Raw genomic sequence first — 13,820 nt, forward strand, 5'->3', positions numbered from 1 at the left:
AATAAAGAAAAACAGTTCTTCACTAAGCAAGTTCCAAGATATACTGCTAAGTTAAAATTTTCAGAAAAGATAGAACCATTTTAGTGGAGAAGAAAAACTATATGTCTCTATTTAGGCTGAAATGGCTTTGAAAAGGCTACATAATATTCCTTCAGGAAAGAAAAACTAGGAGGAATCAACAACTGTGGATGAGAGGGAATTATTTTGCTATATATTACTGTGTACCTGCCACATAAATATGTTTCCTATCCAAAAACTAAGCCATGTTTATGTTTTTAGTTGCAAAATAAAAGTACATGAGTGGGTCACCAACGGATGATTAGCCTTTATCCTTGTGTGATGTCTGAGTCTTTGGAGAGTCAAAACAAAGTCCCACAGGCTAGGCACATGGCCTATATTATAGCTGGCCATATAGTAACCTGAGGTGGGCATTAACGCACACCTGTTAGAGATGAGAACGATAAGGTTCAGAGGGAACCACAGAGCAGTAAATAGTAGAATTGATATTCATACCTGAATCAGCCTGAGCCTGGTTGTTATGGCACAAAGAATATTTTTCAAAGAGTACTACGAAGTTATCTATAGAGAATGGGTATACAAGTTATGACCAGACTTGTACATTTTTAGAACCACCATTCATGGGGCAATTAAGCTTCTGTAGAACAATAGTCCTATGGACCTGGATCTGACATGACGATGGGGAAATCTGGGGAACAGAGTCTGAGCCTGGGCTAGTGCTGGGGAGGTGAACTACTTCAGAGCAAAATGTTGGAGCCCCATGGTATCCCCTGGGGGCACTTCTGCCTGCTGTGGATCTGCAGTCTAATTGAGAATGCCCTATCCTCCTCTCAAGGTTATTTATGAACACTATAGGAAGGAAGGGCAGAAAGGGTGTAAGAGTCAGCTTTCCATTGATGTGACAAGATACCCAAGAAAATCAACTTAAAGGAGAAAAGATTTATTTTGATTCATGTTTTCAGATATTTCAGTCAATGATTACCTTGGGGCCTAGGATGAGACAATTTCTCATGGCAGAAGCACAGGTGCAGATAAGGTCTTCAGCTTATGTAAGTGTCCAGGAAGCAAAAGGAGGAAGAGGAGAGAAAGGGCCATTGACTCAAAATTCTCTTCAAGACAGCATCCCAATGACCTACCTTTTTTCCACAAGGCTCCAAATAGCACTATAGAATGGTGATCATAAAGGATAAAAAGGAATTTCCCTGCTTGGGAAATCTAGCTTCAGAAAGACCCACCTTCTAGACTGTAATATTGTTCATAGTCAATCCTCTGCATCTGTAGGTTCCTCATCCAGAGATCAAAAATATTCAAAAAATTAAAATTGTGTCTTTGCTAGACATCTTCAGACTTTATTTGCTTATCATTATTTCCTAAATCATACAGCAGAGCAACTCTCTATATGACATTTACTTTGTATTGGAAATTGCAAATAGTTTAGAGCTGACATAAAGTAAACAGAAGGCCGTGTGTGGTTGAACACAAACTCTACACCATTTTATTCTATGGACTTGATCATCTGTAGAAGTTCATATCTTTGGGGGGATTCTGGAACCATTCTTTCACAAACATAGAGGGTTGATTATAGTTGATATTCATCAAAGTTGACAGGTACCAGTCCAATTTTCCCTTTAAGTTTTTACCACCATTGTTCCATGATGGAGAGAAGTAAAGCACAGCAGTTCTGACTGCTTGAGATAAAGTGTGATTCTAGACCCATGCCTGTGGGAAAGACTGATGTCTGTTTCTTTTTTAACAAGTTTTTTATTGTGGGAATACTGTACAGAATAGGGGTTACAGTTACATGAGCAAGGTAATGAGCACATTTCTTTTTTTTATTTTATTTGTGAAGATACTGTACAGAGGGGTTACAATTACATGGGCAGGATAATGTGTACATTTCTTACCAAGCATTGCAGCCTCCTCCTTTTGTTTACCCTTCACATCCCTTCCCAGCCTCCCCCCCTCCCCCCAATCCCAATCTTTCTCCTTCCTCCCCTATGAGCACATTTCTTATCAAGGATTGTTGTCTCCTCCTTTGTTTTTCTGCTACCATCCCTTCCCTCTCCTCTCCAAAACTGAACTCCCTCCTCCACCCCCACTCCCCTGCTCCTGGATTGGTAGGATCAACATCGTGAAGATGGCAATACTTCCCAAGGCTATCTACAAATTCAATGCAATATCTATCAATATTCCAACCTAATTCTTCAATGAAATAGAAGCAATCCAAAAATTCATATGGAACAATAAAAGACCCAGAATAGCAAAAATGATCCTTAACAGAAAAAATAGTGCTGCAAGAATATTAACACCAAATTTCAAACTCTACTACAAAGCCATAGTAATCAAGACAGCTTGGTACTGGCACAAGAAGAGACCTCAGGACCAATGGAATAGAATTGAAAACCCAGAAACAAACCCACAGACATATAGCCACCTAATCTTCAAAAATAGAATGGAAGAAAGACAGCCTCTTCAGTAAATGGTGCTGGCAAAATTGGTTAATCACCTGTAGAAAACTAAAGCTAGATCCTTATATATCACCCTGCACCAGAATAAACTCCAAATAGATCAAAGACCTCGGAGTCAAAGCAGACACCCTGAAAAGGAAGGAATAGGAGAAACTCTAGGACTCCTTGGCACAGACTGAAATTTTCTTAATAGAGACCCAGAAACACAACAAATCAAAGAAAGGTTGGACAAATGGGACTGCATGAAACTGCAGAGCTTCTGCATGGCAAAGGACATAGCTAGCAAGATCAACAGAAAGCCCAAGAATTGGGAGAAGATCTTTACTAGCCAAACAATGGACAAGGGTCTCATATCTAAAATATACTTAGAACTCAAAAAATTAAATCCCTCAACAACAAATCCTCTAAGAAACACCTGCCCAATAAATAAGTGGGCTAAAGACTTAAAGAGAAACTTCTCTGAAGAAGAAAGAAGGATGGCCAATAGACACATGAAGAAATGTTCAACCTTTAGCCATAAAAGAAATGCAAATCAAAACAACATTGAGATTCCACCTCACCCCAGTTAGAATGGCTAGAATCAAGAACTCTAATAACAACAGATGCTGGAGGGGATGTGGCCAAAAGGGAACCCTACTGCATTGTTGGTGGGAGTGTAAACTTGTTCAACCACTTTGGAAAGTAGTATGGAGGTTCTTCAAAAGACTCCACATAGACCTTCCCTATGACCCAGCAATCCACTTTTGGGCATTTACCCACATGATCACAAACAAGGCCATACTAAAGCCACCAGCACAACTATGTTTATCATAGCATTATTTACCATAGCTAAGATGTGGAACCAACCCAGATGCCCCTCAGTAGATAAATGGATCAAGAAAATGTGGTATATATACACAATGGAATTCTATGCCTCCATCAGAAAGAATGACATTGCCCCATTTGTTAGGAAATGGAAAAACTTGGAAAAAATTATATTAAGTGAAGTAAGCCGGGCCCAAAGAAACATAGGTCCCATGGTTTCCCTTATTTGCAATATCTGGTATATGTCTGAGACAAGGAGAAAAGCTCAGATAAGATGATGTTAGGGAAATGAACCCCAAGATAAGGACACAGGTGTTTTTTCTTTCTTGCTATTGTTTACCTTATAAATAAGTTACCATGTGATTTTTTTGTCCCTCCCCAATGATATAACCCCTGTTTTCACTGTATCTGATGTCTGTTTCTGCCAGACAAGATCTATTTTTCTCTCTTTCCAGGACCTTAAGAGGCCACAGGCATTCCTCAGTCCCCACCTGCCAAGTATAGATACCAGAGGAGAGTTTTTAAATGAAGCTATTTATCTTGAAGCTACACTTCCATCATCACCAACCATCTGTGTCCTGGGACATTCACACACACATACATACACACACACACACACACACACACACACACACACACACAGGTTCAGGGAAACACAAAAATCTCAGGCAATCAGGATGGGTGATCATGTGCAAAGACTTTAACATATTAGCCATATGATCTCACACAAGGTATTTCACTGCTATGTCTATTTGCAGATGTACAAGATGGGAGGAAAATAGTATCTGTCCTAAAGGTTGCTATGAAGGTTTGTAAAGTACTGGCACAGTGCTTGTTAAAAGAAATTACTGTTAAACTTTGTGGAGCCTGATTGTTATTATTTACAACCATTTCACAAAGTCAAGCTTTGAACACTCTGAAGCGTAGGAGTATATTGGTAGAGACAGAATATACTAGTTGCTCAGTGAGTCATAATCTTACAGAACCAGGGCCTAAGGCCACTGTTCATTTTGTCCAGCTCCACCTACCCTGCAAAATGCACCTCACCCAAGCCTTCTGATCTGTGCCTGTTCAGACCTCTTGCTCTGGCACATAGTAGGTTCACAAGAAATATTTATTCAAAGAATGGTTAACTTTTCCCTCATACAGTCTATCCAAGGTTGCTGTGGAAGAATTTGGCACTTTTGCTTTCTCTTGTTTTGCAGTGGAATGTAGCTAATGCTAAGATTTCATGGGATACTGCTTACCTCTGATGAGATTTCCTGATGCTACAAGACGAAGCAAGAGCAGAGGAGAGAGAAGAGTCCTCTTGTTTGGCAGTTATTTATGTCCCTGAGTCTGTGGACAGCCTGAACACAGAACTGTAAACTGGTCTGCATCGGGACATCTGAAGCTTTGGGATCCTATAGCGTGACCTCCACGCTCCTTCTACACAGGTTTGCATGGTAGTTCACATGCATACATTCAGTCACTCCCTTGCTGCCCCCCTCCCTGCCATGCACCCCCCGTCTGCATTCTAGGGACCCGGCAGAACACATAGGCCAGTCTGCCTGCTGAGTTCTACGCCAGCAAAGTCCCCATCTACGATGGGGCCAGTGGTGGAACCACAGACCTCCAGATGTGCAGGCAGGCACTGCAAAAATCTCTCCTTCTGCACAGCCTAACAAGCAGCATATGGCTTTTTGGCTAAAAGGTGTTTAAATGAAATCATTTTTTCCATATTACTTTGAAAAGTTTATTTCATCAAGCATGAAAATGTTTAATAATATTATTTGGAGGGTTTTTTTTTAAAGAAGTCACTATGTTGAAGATGTTTCTCTTTTACTCACTTGGAGAAAAGAGCAGGATGATATTTAACCCTTTCCTTGAGAGGCTCAAGCAACAGATTTGCCATAAAAAGTAACTTTGGGAATCACATTGGATAAGTGATTGAATGGAAACAGAGAAAGCTTGCTCCCCACCCCCACCCACAGTGGTATCAGTTGACATACTGGGTTCTGTTTGAATGATGTTATAAAAATAGAGCAGACTTTCACTGCCCAAGCTTTGCACAGAACTGTTACTCCACTAGGAGAATACATGCCATGATGGGTCCTCAGGATGACAGCTTTAAGAAACATTGCTGCCTTCTCCAGAGAGCCTCATTCCCTGGAGGGGCAAAAGGTTTCATGGAAAAATACCAAGGACTCCTAAGGGTTCATGACTTCATCTCCAGATTCCCCTTCTATCCAACACAAAATATCTCCCTCCAATAGATTCTTTCTCAAGCACCTAAATAAGATTGTACTAAGCTTCAATCACTAGCAAGCTTGCTGCTGCTTATTGGTTCCAGCAAACCTAAGACAAAGAAGTCTAAAAGATGCTTGCCTAGTATAGGATGAGATGCTTAAATGTCATACAACATGCTAATAATGCATTATGAAATGTGCTTGCTCTTGGTAAGTACACCTGGAAAGCTGATTACCCATGGGAGTCACAGTTTACAGTGGGAAATGAGAGTTCAGGGTAAACTAGAGTTCATCACCCCATTCCCAGTCTGTAACTTGTCTGCCATAGTTTGGACCTTGAGTGTCCCCTACTGTACTATTGGAAACTAGTTAAGAAGTAGAGCCTGTTAGTCACATTAGGAGCATATCCTCGAAGGAGATAGGAAGTTTGGGTTCCACAAATGAGCAGAACCATGAGATATTTGGTATTTTGAGCTTGGTTAATCCTGCTCAACATGATCTCCAATTCCATCCATCTTTCCTGCAAATGATACAATTTCACTTTTTATATGGCTGAGTCATATTCTACAGTATATATGTATCATATTTCCTTTATCCATTACCAGAGCAGATTCTAAATTCTGGCTAGTGTCAACAGAACTATAGTAAACATGGGCATATAGGTGTCATTTTTTTTTCAATAGACTTATTTTATTGATTGCATCATAGAACTATCAGAAACTGGTCAGGATCCAGGACAGTCTCCTAAGATGTGTTAACTTAGCCCTTATTCATCAGTCTGTTGAATTGTTCCTTTTTCGGAAACATAGATACCATCCAAAATTTTTCTGATATCTTTGTTTTTAACTGCTGTTGCTTGCTGAATCAAAGCAGCTGAATTTGAGACAAGTTCAATATCATTTCCTTCAAGGATTAATTCATCTTTCTGGGCTTGAAAGATTGAACAACCAACACCTGTCCTCATCCTAACTTTTCAGATATATTTCTAACCCAAGAAGTTTCAGATTTCAACTAGAGACCCATTCTCCTGAATAACAACATTAATGGAGAAATGAGCATACACAAACCTCATCTTGTAAAGAAAGCCCTTGTAACCAAAGCCCAGAGTAACACCCTTGATCATGTTCTGTACATGCCTACAGATCTTGCCAGTTCCTTTCTGTTTCCCCACTATTTGTCAACCCAGAGCCTCTTCTTTTCTTTTCCAAGAAGGCTGAATTCTACATTGATGTGGTTGAAATCCCTCCACAGGGTTCCACGGAGACCTTTCGCAATCACCGCATGTCCCTTCAGAGTGATGTGGACATTTTCTGGAATGTCGACATTTTCTGGAATGTCAACATCTGATTGCTGAGAATTGTCTTCATTCTCGCAGTAGATGGGACAAAGAGAGGTGTAACTCTTATACACTAATTTATACTCATCCAAGAGTGTGTGTGCAAGGGCGTCATAAGGTTGGTCTGTTTTACTTTATTTTGAGGAACTGCCACACTGAGTTCCATAGTGATTACACTAATTTACATTCCTAGCAACAGAATATGAATGGTTTTTTCCCCTGCATGCTTGCTTTCATTTGTTGCTTTTTTTCTTTTTGGAAGTCATATGATAGTCATCACTTAGGGTAAGATGAAATCTTACCAAATTTTCCTGCAGGGTGAGAGAAGGATCAAATTTCAGCCTCCTGCATATAGACAGACAATTCTCCCAATACTTGTTGAAGAGGATATCGCGTCTCCCACCTATGTTTTTCACTTCTTTGTCAAAGTTAAAATATCCGTAGTTGTGTGGGTTTATTTCTGCATCTTCTAATCCATTTCTTTGGTCTTTTGTGCCACTAATACCATGTTGTTTTTGTTACTATAACTCTGTAGTATCATTTGAAATCCAGTATTATAATACCTCCAGTGATTTAACCACTGGACTGCTTAAGGAGATGAGGGGAAGGAAGAAAGGGACAAAGAATGGTGGAGGATGAATAATATTGAAATACATAGTGGCTATGCATGAAGATAGCATAGGAAAACTTCCTGAAAGCTACTGAGCAATGTTGGTAGAGGAAGGAACTGTCAAGAGAGAATTGTAGAAGAAGTTAATCAGACTAAATAATAGTATATATAAAGTATCATAGTGTGCAAAATACCCTTTATGCAATTAACATACACTAAATTTTTCTTTGCAGGTCCGAAGCCTTGGATTCGGGGCCTGGGTGCTATCCCTGAGCCTCTTCGTGCTCAAAGCCACTTCTGGCTTTTTCTGAGTAGCATATTGGAGATAAGATTCTCATGGACTCTAGGCAGCTAGCCTCCTAAGTAGCTAGGATTACAGGCATGAGCTACCAGCACCCTGCTCACTACATTTTTTTTTTGATGGCAAGAAATAAAACAGATTGTGGGTACTAGGGAGGGTTAAGTGTTCCTGGAAAAGGATAATGAGGGTAAATATGGTTGAAGTATTTTATATGTATGTATAAAAATAAAACAATGAAATCTGTTGAAGTTGTCTTAAGAAATAGGAAAAGGAGATAAGGGAGAGTAATGGAAGGGGTGAGTTTGATCAGGGTGCATTATATGCATGTGTTTGTGACGAAATCTCCTTGAACAATTAGTACGTGCTAATAAAAGCCATCAAAGGTAGTAGGACCCCACTTCTTTCCTCTTCTTGTCTCTTGTATCCTGGCTATGAAATGAGCATCTTTGATCCACTGCATTCTCCTACCATAAGGCATCACCTCTCAAACCCAAAAGTAATGGGATCAACTGATCATGAATTGAAACCTCCAGATCAGTGAGCCAACATGAATGTCTCAGGTATCTGTTAGTGTGGTGGAAAGACACCTTCCTTCTCTCCTCTGCTTCTGTCCAACATGAGTTCTCATTTCCAAGCTCCATCTGGCCACATGATCTCTCCTCAGCCACTTCCCCATGCCACACCAGAATAAAAGCCATGTAAAGATTGTGATTCAGGTCCAAGTCATTAGCACTCAAGAGTTAAAAGAAGGCAAATAACCAGCTCATGGGAGGAAAAGACCCATTCCAGTCCTGATTGCTGAGTTCCTGGGGGCAAGGGAAATTTTTGTTCCTGTGAACTAGAGGAGGTGAGGACAACATGGAAAGGGGGCATCAAAAGGTCAAAGAGATGCTCAAGTCATGGACTATGAGTGAAAGAAGACAAGCATTTAACTTTAACAAGATGAATCAGGGTCAGCTATTCGGGACTTGGCATGGGTTGAAAATGGTGGATCAAATTTTTATCTCTGGAGATATCCCCTGCCTTTCTCAAATGCGATGTCAAAGAAAGGTCAGACATTAAAGTAACCACAAGGAATCTAAAAATATGTTCTTCATAGTTGCAGGACTTTGAAGAGCTTTTCTTTTTAAACAAAGGCGGGGGGGGGAGGGGGGAGGGTTGTGGCATCTTAATCAAGCAGTCTTTCAAAGTCCTAATGGTTTTCAGGTTTTCTCAAGACCTTTCTATAAAACCAAAGGACACAGATGATTTTTCTTTTAATTTAAGCACAGATGGGAGAAAAAATGGCACAAGAAATCAGAGGTTTGGTGTAAGAAACAACTCAAGATCAAGTATCAATTTGGGGGCTTTTTAGAGCAAATGAGCACTAGTCAACCTGATGGAGAGAGATGGATCCGTAGATGGCATCTTGAGACCCTATTATAATGCAAGCACCCATTTATTTAACATATTTCTCTCCAAGAAGTTTAAATTCTTGTGCTTCCTACACTATGTTCAGTCTATATTCTACAGGAGCTTGTATTTTTTTTTTTTACATTCCTTACCCACTTGGTCGAATCATAAAAAAAACAAAAACAAAAACAAAAACAAAAAAAACCAACGTGTTCTCTCTCATCCCTCCTTGTCTGTGCTCTGGATCTTGTCCCCATATCCAGTAGAGTTGTAAGAAATGAAGGGAAACAGGCCGTTGAAAATGATATCAGAACCACCGGACTTGGGTGTTAATGTCAACGGAGTATAAAGGAACTAAAGGAAGAAACAAAAGGGACTCTTGTCACCAATAAGAAACTGCAGAGCCCCAAAGGTTGACTAATTTACCATAAAATAAAAGTAGAAACCAGGAAGAGACTGAAGACTGAAGACTCCAATACCAAGATCTTTTCCTTGCCTGCAGGCCCTGGCACAGCCCATTACTCTTAACCCTGTACCAGGTAGAGCACCAGCCACAGAAAGTGGCAATATAAGGAAGAAATCTGAAGAGCAGCACAACAATAATTATAGATTGGAAGGAATCTTACTACAAAGGTTTAAATCTCTATAACTAGCCAAGTGATCACATGGTAAAACAGAAACACGATGTTGGTGGAAATGAAACAAGCATTCATAGGGCATAAACAAAAGCTTAGGCTATTCCAAGGGAAACATAAATTCAGTGATGTGATAGAAAATATAGACTAGATTTGAGGAGAATTACTATATTGGAATGGTCCATTCATCTGTTGACAGTCTTTCAAAGAAACTGATGGCAGCCTGCTAGTTTGCTTCATTCGAAATCAGTCTGGCCAAGGAGCTGGAAAACACATCTCAGGGAGGGGTGGTAGACAGCAGGCGAGGGATGGGTTGCTGTCATAAATCTTGTTCATTTTGCTTCTCGCTGATTTTTCTCTTCTGCTTCCTGCCATTCTCTCTTCCATTCCCATGCCAAGGCCCCTCAGATGACCAAAATCCGTTTCCCTGGAAACCTCTTCAGAGACTAAGGGAAGGGAGTTGCTGACTGATGGCCAGTGACAATTACCAGTGGTCCCAATGGACAGTGGTCACTGATAAGTCTGTCTCTCAGGTCCCTATTGATTTATTTCCTGGGTTATTTTCCTCTATAAACCTGGCTACCTTGTGCTCAAGCGTGATTTGCATCACAAACTAGTTGCTACCTAGGGATTAAACTTTGAAGATGCCAGTGCCTAATATGTGGACTTTTTATTCCAGTTCAAAGGGTTGAGTTGGTCCAGGTGAGCTAAGAGACTTTTTTGGCTCCAGTCAGAAGACTGAGCGACAGTCTCTCTCATACCCTTTACAACATGACTGTGGCAGTTCTCCTAATGTTTTTTCAAGGGCATTCATTTTGATCCAAATAAATCCCAGCCCAGCCAAGTAAAAGGAGAGGTGTCACTATCATCTAAACGATAGGCGAACTGTACAGTCTTATGTGAATGCAATTTAAAGAGCATTTTGCTGGAAGGTCCAAATAACAAACCACTTTTTCCAGATGTTAGAAAGCCTGAGGTCTGTGTACAGAAAAATACAGCTTTCTGGACTTTTAATCTAGACTTTCTGTGAAAGTTCCTAGATGAAAGCTACCATAAAGAAAATGTTTGCTTCACACTCATGCTGCTCTATGAGTTGAAGGTGTGTCCCCCCCACACCCCCAAGAGCTCTCTGATTTAGTATTTCAGAAACATACTCTTGTGTGAGAGGCAAAATTGTCCTGGGAAAAAGCAAGAATTGGACCCTGCATTTTATTTACTGAAATAAAGATTGCGGAAATAGATAGAGATGGAGAAAATGGTTTTGAAATATGTTCCTTGTTATAACCCTGTTGCCAGCACTTAAATAAAAGAGGGGAGGGTTTAAAAGAGAAAATCCCTGTTTGGCATCCCAGGAGAGCAATTTTGTCTCAGGGATCTCTGCTGACACAGCTGATTCATACTCAAGACATCTGTGGATGAAGGGCTCTCTGGCTAAAAGTAGAAACAAGTTCTCTAGGAAGATAGAGTCCCACTATGTGGAAGCAAAACATCAAACTTTGCTGATATATATTTGTGAGGAAATTAGCTTATTTTCCTGTATTTTAGAAAGCATCTAGTATAAGGAATAAAATCCAAACAATGAACGTGTTCTAACAAAATATCTGAGGGTAACACATAAAGAGGTTTATTTAGCTCACAATTTTAGAGGTTTAAGATTAGGTGGCCTCAATAGACACATGAAGAAATGTTCAACATCCCTAGCCATAAAAGAAATGCAAATCAAAACAACATTGAGATATCACCTCACCCCAGTTAGAATGGCAAACAACAACAGATGCTGGAGGGGATGTGGACAGAAAGGAACCTTACTTCATTGTTGGTGGGAATTTAAACTTGTTCAACCACTTTGGAAAGCAGTATGGAGGTTCCTCAAAAGAGTTCACATAGAACTCCCCTATGACCCAGCAATCCCACTTTTGGGAATTTACCCAAATGTTTACAAACAAGACCACACTAAAGCTACCAGCACAACAATGTTTATTGCAGCATTATTTACCATAGCTAAGATATGGAACCAACCCAGATGCCCCTCAGTAGATGAATGGATCAAGAAAATGTGGTATATATACACAATGGAATTCTATGCCTCCATCAGAAAGAATGACATTGCCCCATTTGTTAGGAAATGGAAAGACTTGAAAAAAATTATATTAAGTGAAGTAAGCCAGGCCCAAAGAAACATAGGTCCCATGGTTTCCCTTATTTGCAATATCTAGCATATGTATGAGTCAAGCGGAAAAGGTCAGAAAATGTGATGTCAGGAAAATGAACCCTTAGATATGTATTTTAATGTTTTTTTCTTTCACGCAAGTGTTTCTAATGCATTTATAAGATTATCTCTTTGTTGCTTTGTATGTCCCTCCCCCACAGTATACCCCTGCTTTCACTATATTTGATGTCAGTATAACTTGTGGAGGAGATAGGGAAAAACCAGTTGTTTAAGGATATAGGTGGACCTGTTGCAACAATGAGAAGTACAAGTTGTCATGTCCAAAACGAGCTTTACAACGTCTGTGTGTGGGGGGGGGGGGGAAGGGGGGAGAAGGAGAAGGATTGGGATTGGGGGGAGGGGAGAGGCTGGGAAGGGATGTGAAGGGTAAACAAAGGAGGAGGATGCAATGCTTGGTAAGAAATGTACGCATTATCCTGCCCATGTAATTGTAACCCCTCTGTACAGTATGTTCACAAATAAAATTAAATTAAATTAAAAAAAAAAGATTAGGTGGCCTCATCAGTTTGGCCTTTGGTGAGGGGCCCTTTGGCTCTATCACAACATGGTGGGTGACATTATTATGCCAATGTATGTGTGAGAGAGAGTGTGTAAAGGAAGATAGGAAGCCAGAGAAAAATTCAGAGATCAGGCACGCTTTCTCTCTCTCTCTCTCACACACACACACACACATTTTGTCAGTCATGGGCTTGAACTCTGGGCCTGGACCCTGTCCCTCAACTCTTCAGCTCAAGGCTAGTGCTCTACCCCTTGAGGCACAGCACCACTTCCCAGGCTCTTTCTCTTATAACAATTCTCTCTCAAAGGAACTGAGCTCCTCAAGATCGGCATGAATGCCTTAATAAGGCTGGAAGTTCAGTGACCTCAACACTTTGTAGTAGGCCCCAACTCTTAAAAGATATATCATCTCCCACCATTGCCAGGACCCACACCTTATGAAAGGTCCGAGGAGAACTAGCTAGATTTTATTGTCTTTCTAATTTCTGTCATCTGAGGACACATACAGCCTCACCAGAGGATGCATGACAACAAGGTCCCATTCTGAAAGCAGAAATTAATCCCTTACTGCACACTGAATTTGTAGGTGATCTTGGATGCTCCAGAACTACATTAAGTCCATTCCCATTGTTTATATGTTGTCCAGTCTAAGCATACATATGGATTTTATATGTTAGCCAGTCGTAGCATACATATGGATTTGAGTTTAGGTCCTAAGCTTAGATCAAGGTTTCCGCCTACATGAATGTCTGAACAATTGGAAGTATGTGTAGCATGTGACCAATCTTCACCTTTATGGAAATAACAAGTCATCTGCTATCCTTGGTCCTGGCCATGAGACACTATTACTGTAAGAACAAAAAATACCGCTACAAATTCCAAAACCTATCCAAGAAAGGACTTGCCCTACTGAGGACCACTGAGCTAATTCAAGACACTCTAGTTCTTGAAGCTCCTCTGTAACATTCTAAGCACATCTTCAATGTGTGTAGAATGAAGGAAAGCATAGGCATAGACTAGTGAATAAGGAAGATGTTTTAAGGTAAGCCTCACTCTCTGTGCTTCTCATAAAGCAGTCTTCTGTGCTTGCTGAATGTAAGGAAGGAGGGTTCAGCACACACACACACACACACACACACACACACACACACACACACATCTCTGTAGAGTCAGTGATGCTTTCTCTCTCTCTCGAAGAGATTCATCTTCCAAGCAACTGGACTAACTTCTACATTTTTGAGAAACACGATCTTGGATCTTGGGGCTCAACCAAATATGAATGTTAATTTTCAAGTGAATG

General features: G+C 40.4%; 1 pseudogene; it reads right to left on the reverse strand.

Moving 5' to 3' along the window:
* Positions 1-6,284: 6,284 nt before the first annotated feature.
* Positions 6,285-6,885, reverse strand: LOC105999737 (annotated as a pseudogene).
* Positions 6,886-13,820: the final 6,935 nt, after the last annotated feature.

Source organism: Dipodomys ordii, unplaced genomic scaffold, assembly GCF_000151885.1.
Source record: "Dipodomys ordii isolate 6190 unplaced genomic scaffold, Dord_2.0 Scaffold197, whole genome shotgun sequence".
NCBI lineage: Eukaryota > Metazoa > Chordata > Mammalia > Rodentia > Heteromyidae > Dipodomys > Dipodomys ordii.